The following is a 6000-nucleotide window of genomic DNA, read 5'->3' as shown; positions in this document are numbered from 1 at the left end:
GATGAGGCAGGTTGTAATCAGTGAAACGACAGTGTTTGAATTGTATGCTGAAGCCGTCACCTGGCACGTTTTGTACAAAGCTTACTACTCATTTGGTGGTGTCGGGTGGTAATTTTTATTTAAGCGATCAATCCAAAAACAAACCCGTTATCGGTCGCGAACGCTTACGTCCTAAACTGCCACGTAATCCCAGAAGCTTAATTTGCAAGCAATTCGGAGGCACGGCTCCCACCCCACCAAACCATGTGAAGTCTTCGTGCTCTTCACCAAAAAAAGCCACCCCACACAAGCGGCAATTGTTCCCGGCCGCAGCCCAAACAACAATAGCAAAAAACCCACAGGCACACGTGGGGAAAGGGGGGGGAGAGAACGAGTCCAACAGCACAATGGTGGTGCGTAATCCCACACGCACGGACGAAATCGACACGACAGAAGCGCGCTGGGGTTCCAGGAAGCTTTATTGTGAAACTCGTTACAACAGCAGTAGCAGGGAGACCACGAGCGCCGCACAGATGGAGACTGTCAGATGACAAGGCACCTACCGATACCTCTCCCACACTTACCTCGTATCGCCAACTCGCCCATCACCTGACTACCATGTGCACGCACCCGGCGGCTTACCATCAGCACCTACTATCACCGGCCACCAATACCCTCAACTTAATCCCACCCCATCTCATTTCATCAACCAAACCCCCCAAAAACTAGGTTCGCACTCCCCCAGACCCCCACTCCTTACACCACGACCACACAAAGACCCCCCCCCCTCCCACCTAATCCACCAATGACATCCATCCCAGACTTGCGTCACACGCCAAATACTCACCCCGATGGTGCGCACACGCGCGTCACGATTCACCCCACCCACGGCCGATTGGCGACTGGTCAAGATTCCATGTCAAGGTTTGATTATTTTTCGTCTAGTTTTCACCGTCTCGTGCGTGCTCGCTGTGTTTTTCCCATTTGTACAGCCTGTGGCCACGCTTCAAGCGTCTACCTAAAGCTGCCCGACTTACTACATATGCTGGACCCCCGACCACTTTACAAACATCCTCTTAACAGCCTCATCTGGATTGGAACGCCGCCAACACGTGGGGTTACGTCGCCATTTGTTTCTCCAATTCGGTACAAAACTCGATATTGTAAAGAGCCGCAACGCACACGTGGTGAATAAGAGACGGTGGTGAGGTGACAAAAAGCCAGCCCCCCCCCCTTAAGAGCCACCGCACGCGGCTCTGGAGCCGTGGGTTTGCCAACCCCTGCAGTTCAGATCAATGGAGCCACCGAGGCAAAAGACTAAAAGTGCGAGGGGGGGGGGGAATCAAAACCCAAGATTTGCAAATTTAACCGGTTTGGTGAATCGTGACGGGGGCGTTGACGCATCAACCACACTTGGCCACACGGGGCGGCAGCCTCGGTGCCAGCCACACAAGCGGCTCCTCCTGCAGTCTCGCTGGGCCAGTCGGAGAGCGAGCGCCACCCAGCGGCCAGCAGCCTTCACGCGCCTGAGGAGAACGGAGACACGAGGGGAGGGACCACGTGGTGTTAGTGGCAGGAACCCCAAACTCACAACTTCCAACTTGCCTCACAAACTAACTACTCTCAAATCCTACATCAACCCCCCCCCCCAACCCCCTATCAGCCACCCCTACACCAGCCGGGGTCAGAGTTGGATTGCGTCTCGACACGCGCACAAGTTGTGCGCACTCCGTCTTCACAATGCTCATCACGGAAAAACCGGCAGTTCCCCCCAAACTTTTGGGCACTCGACGGACGGACGGACGGGGGGGTGTGACGATTTGCAGTTTCGAAAATGGCGATGGAGGTGGCGCCCGGTTTCTGCCACTGGTCAAAGGGCCGTCGGGAGAGGCGGCGAGCACAGCGACGGGACGGAGAGGTTTTACCCGTCACCCTGCCCCCCCTTGTCAATGTAGCTTTCTGACCAACCCCCCCCCGCCCCCCCCCCCCCAACTAGACGTGTGAAAAAAAGCTTTGCAGCTCAGATTCCTCGAAATACATATTCTGACAGCCACATTGGAATTGGGACGACTTGGAAAGGATTTATTCGGGGGGGGGGGGAGATAATAAAAGTCCATTTGCCGACATAAGTCAAATTACCTGCGTCATCAATCCGGGCGTGATCCTCAATCCAGACGGCCGAGCGTCTGAACCTGAAACGGCAGAGATGGGGCGAGGGGAAGGAGGGGGGCTGTGTTTAGAAGTGCTGGGTTCTGTGCAAAAACGTTGTTCGTAACGGCAGTTCTCAACGATGGTGCAGCAAAGTGCGCACACACAAACCGTGCCCATCTCGGGGCCGATGGGACTTGTCAAAGTTACAGAATAAAAACCCAATTGAATTAAAATGCATTCAAAGTTAGCGTTGGGAGATCCTCGAATTGACATAACGGTGACATTGTTCAAGCACGATGTGTCGTTACTCAAAAACCCCTTCTGTCAATCCACTACTGTTTGGGTGCCGTTGACCATACTTCACCACGCCAGTAAGTACGGGTTTAGTAAAGCAGCCAGGGGGGGGGGGGTGGTGTTTGGGACTTTTTGACAATTAACCCCAACAAAACCAGTTTTTGTTTGGACCGCCAATTTTTGTCCGAATGCGTTTCCCCACGGCCATCAGCAAAGACATCCCAACTCTACTCCGCGCAAAACACTCGTGCACCAGCCTCGGGGTCAATCAGAAGAGTATTTTCTCACCACTGAGCAATCTGCCGGTAATTCCAGCTGGTTTAACTCAAAGTCATCATATTGGTGCCCGTGGCTGGTGACGATTACATCAAACTACCGCAAGGGGCAGCAGTCGCTTTTAGGGGGGCAGGTTGGTGGGGACAACTACTAGGGGATTGAATATGATCGGGTAGAGGGGACACCACGTGCTCACCTGCTCACTCATCCCATGGGGTCAAGGTTCACGGCCCTCAACTCATCTGCCAAAGACACAAACAAGTCGTTATTGCAACAGAAGCAATGTTCAATTCTGCAAAGCCGATTCGGCTGACGAGACCCCGAAAGGTTGAAACCAAACCCCCCCCCCCCCCTCGGTGTTTCTTATCGTTAGACATGTTTCGCGAGCCCACCAACGCACGGACACCACCACCACCACCACCACAGCAGCATCATCAAGGTCTCTCAGAAGAGTCGTTTTCTCACCACCAAACAATCTGCCGGTAATTCCAGCTAAACTCAAAAACTCATCACCGAAACCTTTCAGCTGTGACTGGGTGCATAGGGGGTTACAGGGAGGGGGCTTGTGGTTGGTGGGTGGTCGCGGAATCAGAATATTAATTGATAGGGGAGGAATCCGATGAGCTCTCAAGCTCTTTTTCAGATGTCCAACGTTGCAACAGGGAAACGATAGAAGTGCAGAGTACAGGAATGGTAAAGCAAATAACTCCAAAATATACAAGTAAAACTTAATAATTATTTATTTTACCAGGTAAAGCCCACAACTCATTTTTCATTAGCGACGCTGGCCACAAATGACGGCTCAACAAAAGCGGCTGACCGTCATTTGGAAAATTTATAGCAGCACAAACTCAAAATATCCACAACGCGCGTTTCTCTTAAGCAAGAGTTTTCCCCACACCACTTGGGGTCTCACCTCTGCTCTCTCGGCCTCACGGGGGTCACGGCCTTTCAACTCATCTGCCAAGTACACAAACACACACGGTCATTAGTGCGCTGTCGGCAAGGATGGAAATTAATCACATTAGCTCCGGCAAATAACACGCAACGCACCACATTTGTACACACCTATTGGCATTAAAATGAAATGTTTAAGTCGACGTTTCGGGCAACAGACCACCGCCAACGTAGCTGTAATCAATTAATGGTACGGGCTCGACACCTGTTCTTATTAATATAATTAATCAACGTTAAGCCCTGCCGCCACTAGAGGCGCTCATGACCACCACGATGGCATTAAGCGTGATGGGATGAATTGTCTCGCCGAATGAATGGCAAAAGTGGCGGAACCGTGGCAAAAAAAAAACCCTTTCACTCGGCACAGACGCATCAACCCCACTGGGTTACAGCTATAACTCGTTTCCAGAAGCGACCCATCACAAATGAAAGCTCAACGAAGTGGCCGGTTACCGTGTGGAAATTAAGAGTCATAGCCCAAAAAAAACTCAAATCGCCCGTTCGTTATCAACGTGGAGGGGAAAACCCAGAGGACCCGAAGGAAAAAAAAAACACGCAAACTACAAACATGCAGCAGGGTTGGGTTCGAACCCATGACCCTCCTGTACACCAGGCTCGGTCGTTAACATCTCGCCAGAGAGTCGTGGGAGAGGCCACCTCATCCAGTAGTGGATCGACAGGTCGGGAGGGGAGGGACGCGTGGGTCAGCGCGGATATTTCTCGTCAGTTTTCGCATCAGACGGCACTTCCCATCACGCAGAGATCATCATCCCCGCGCGTACCTCCAACCCCCCCCAGCCCAGCACAGGCCGGATTATAGCAAAGCCACCCCCACGCCCCCTTATCGATAGGCTAGCAGTGGAGCAGCACCGACTCGTGTTACGTTTCCCCATCCACGTGGCTCAAATCTCCCAGGGAGCACGCGGCTTTGGTGAAATCGGGCGGTTAAATTAAATAGATTTAAATTTCAATTAAAGATTATTTAACTTTATGCACGTAGCAGTCGCCAGTGCCCGAAACGATTACACCCAGCAGCTTATAAAAATATAAAATCAATATTATTAATCGATGGATAATGCATTCTTAGTAAACAGAGGTCAATCGACACGTGGCATTGGAGGCCACACGCGAGTTCATTGAAAACCACTGAACGCCGCCCAGTCAATGACAGTCGCACACTTAACCGACAACCACAAATAGCAAAATGCCTTCATCAATAAAAGCCTCCTATAAATTAAAAAGGCGTATTCTACAGAAATTAAAAACCACCCCACCATATTAACTCATTCTCACCAAGACTTATTCATACGCTTCTGCCAATTAAATTAAAAGTTCATAATTTTTAAAATGTATTTATATCGCTTTATGCCGTGTCTGCACAGCGATTTGAGATCCTTAATGGAAGCGCGCAATATAAATGTAATAATTAGTAAAGCACACGCACGCGTGTCTAGGCCCGGTGGCATGCATTAAGAGCCATCCGCCGTTCACGTACAACGCAACATTCAAAGCACAACAATCATCACTTTTATCCGTGCGCGGCCCGTGTTACAACGCCAGCCACTTAAAACAATCTCGTTTGGACAATAACCAGACCCCATACACTGACCCAGCCAGCCATCCCATCCACCCAGCCACGTGTTCTCGTACCGGCAAACGAAGACCGATCAATGATGTCCACGCAGAGACCCCGGACGAAAGACGGAATCGTTGCTCGCCCTCGGCTTTTATAGCCGGCGAGCTCCACCACGTGACCCCCGCCGTTGACAAAGTCCCCGCCCCCCTCCTCCGTGTCGTCACTTCCGCTAAGCGCGAGACGTAAGCCACGCTCTTTCCGGCGAGGGCCGCCACGTGGGGGCGCTGCTTAGCCATCGACTGACACAGAGAAACATAGAGATACCCATAGACTTATACAGACCCATAGACTTACATAGAGACCCATGTAATTATACAGAGACCCATATACTTACACAGAGAAACAGACCCATAGACTTACATAGAGACCCATAGAGATACCCATAGACTTATACAGACCCATAGACTTACATAGAGACCCATGTAATTATACAGAGACCCATAGACTTACACAGAGAAACAGACCCATAGACTTACATAGAGACCCATAGAGATACCCATAGACTTATACAGACCCATAGACTTACATAGAGACCCATGTAATTATACAGAGACCCATAGACTTACACAGAGAAACAGACCCATAGACTTACATAGAGACCCATAGAGATACCCATAGACTTATACAGACCCATAGACTTACATAGAGACCCATGTAATTATACAGAGACCCATAGACTTACACAGAGAAACAGACCCATAGACTTA

General features: G+C 50.6%; 1 long non-coding RNA gene and 3 other non-coding genes across 5 annotated transcripts; all 4 read right to left on the bottom strand.

Annotated features, from left to right (window-relative positions):
* Positions 1 to 440: 440 nt before the first annotated feature.
* Positions 441 to 5370, bottom strand: LOC144719362 (uncharacterized). Of its 2 annotated transcripts, XR_013585590.1 has the most exons (5): positions 5308 to 5370; positions 3617 to 3660; positions 2897 to 2942; positions 2119 to 2171; positions 441 to 1505 (listed from the first exon to the last, which is right to left on the bottom strand). It is a non-coding gene; the product is annotated as an uncharacterized LOC144719362 (long non-coding RNA). The 2 variants fall into 2 exon arrangements; XR_013585589.1 differs by lacking the exon at positions 5308 to 5370 and having other exon boundaries at positions 3617 to 3729.
* On the bottom strand, positions 2691 to 2764 carry LOC144719682 (small nucleolar RNA SNORD65). Its single transcript, XR_013585652.1, has one exon. It is a non-coding gene; the product is annotated as a small nucleolar RNA SNORD65 (small nucleolar RNA).
* Positions 3143 to 3215, bottom strand: LOC144719683 (small nucleolar RNA SNORD65). The gene has a single exon (XR_013585653.1). It is a non-coding gene; the product is annotated as a small nucleolar RNA SNORD65 (small nucleolar RNA).
* LOC144719681 (small nucleolar RNA SNORD49) lies at positions 4360 to 4431 on the bottom strand. Its single transcript, XR_013585651.1, has one exon. It is a non-coding gene; the product is annotated as a small nucleolar RNA SNORD49 (small nucleolar RNA).
* Positions 5371 to 6000: the final 630 nt, after the last annotated feature.

Source organism: Lampetra planeri, chromosome 6 (genome assembly GCF_965212315.1).
Source record: "Lampetra planeri chromosome 6, kcLamPlan1.2.h2, whole genome shotgun sequence".
In the NCBI taxonomy this organism is placed as follows: domain Eukaryota; kingdom Metazoa; phylum Chordata; class Hyperoartia; order Petromyzontiformes; family Petromyzontidae; genus Lampetra; species Lampetra planeri.
Note: the sequence above shows the minus strand (reverse complement) of the source record. Positions and strands in the feature narration are given on the sequence as shown.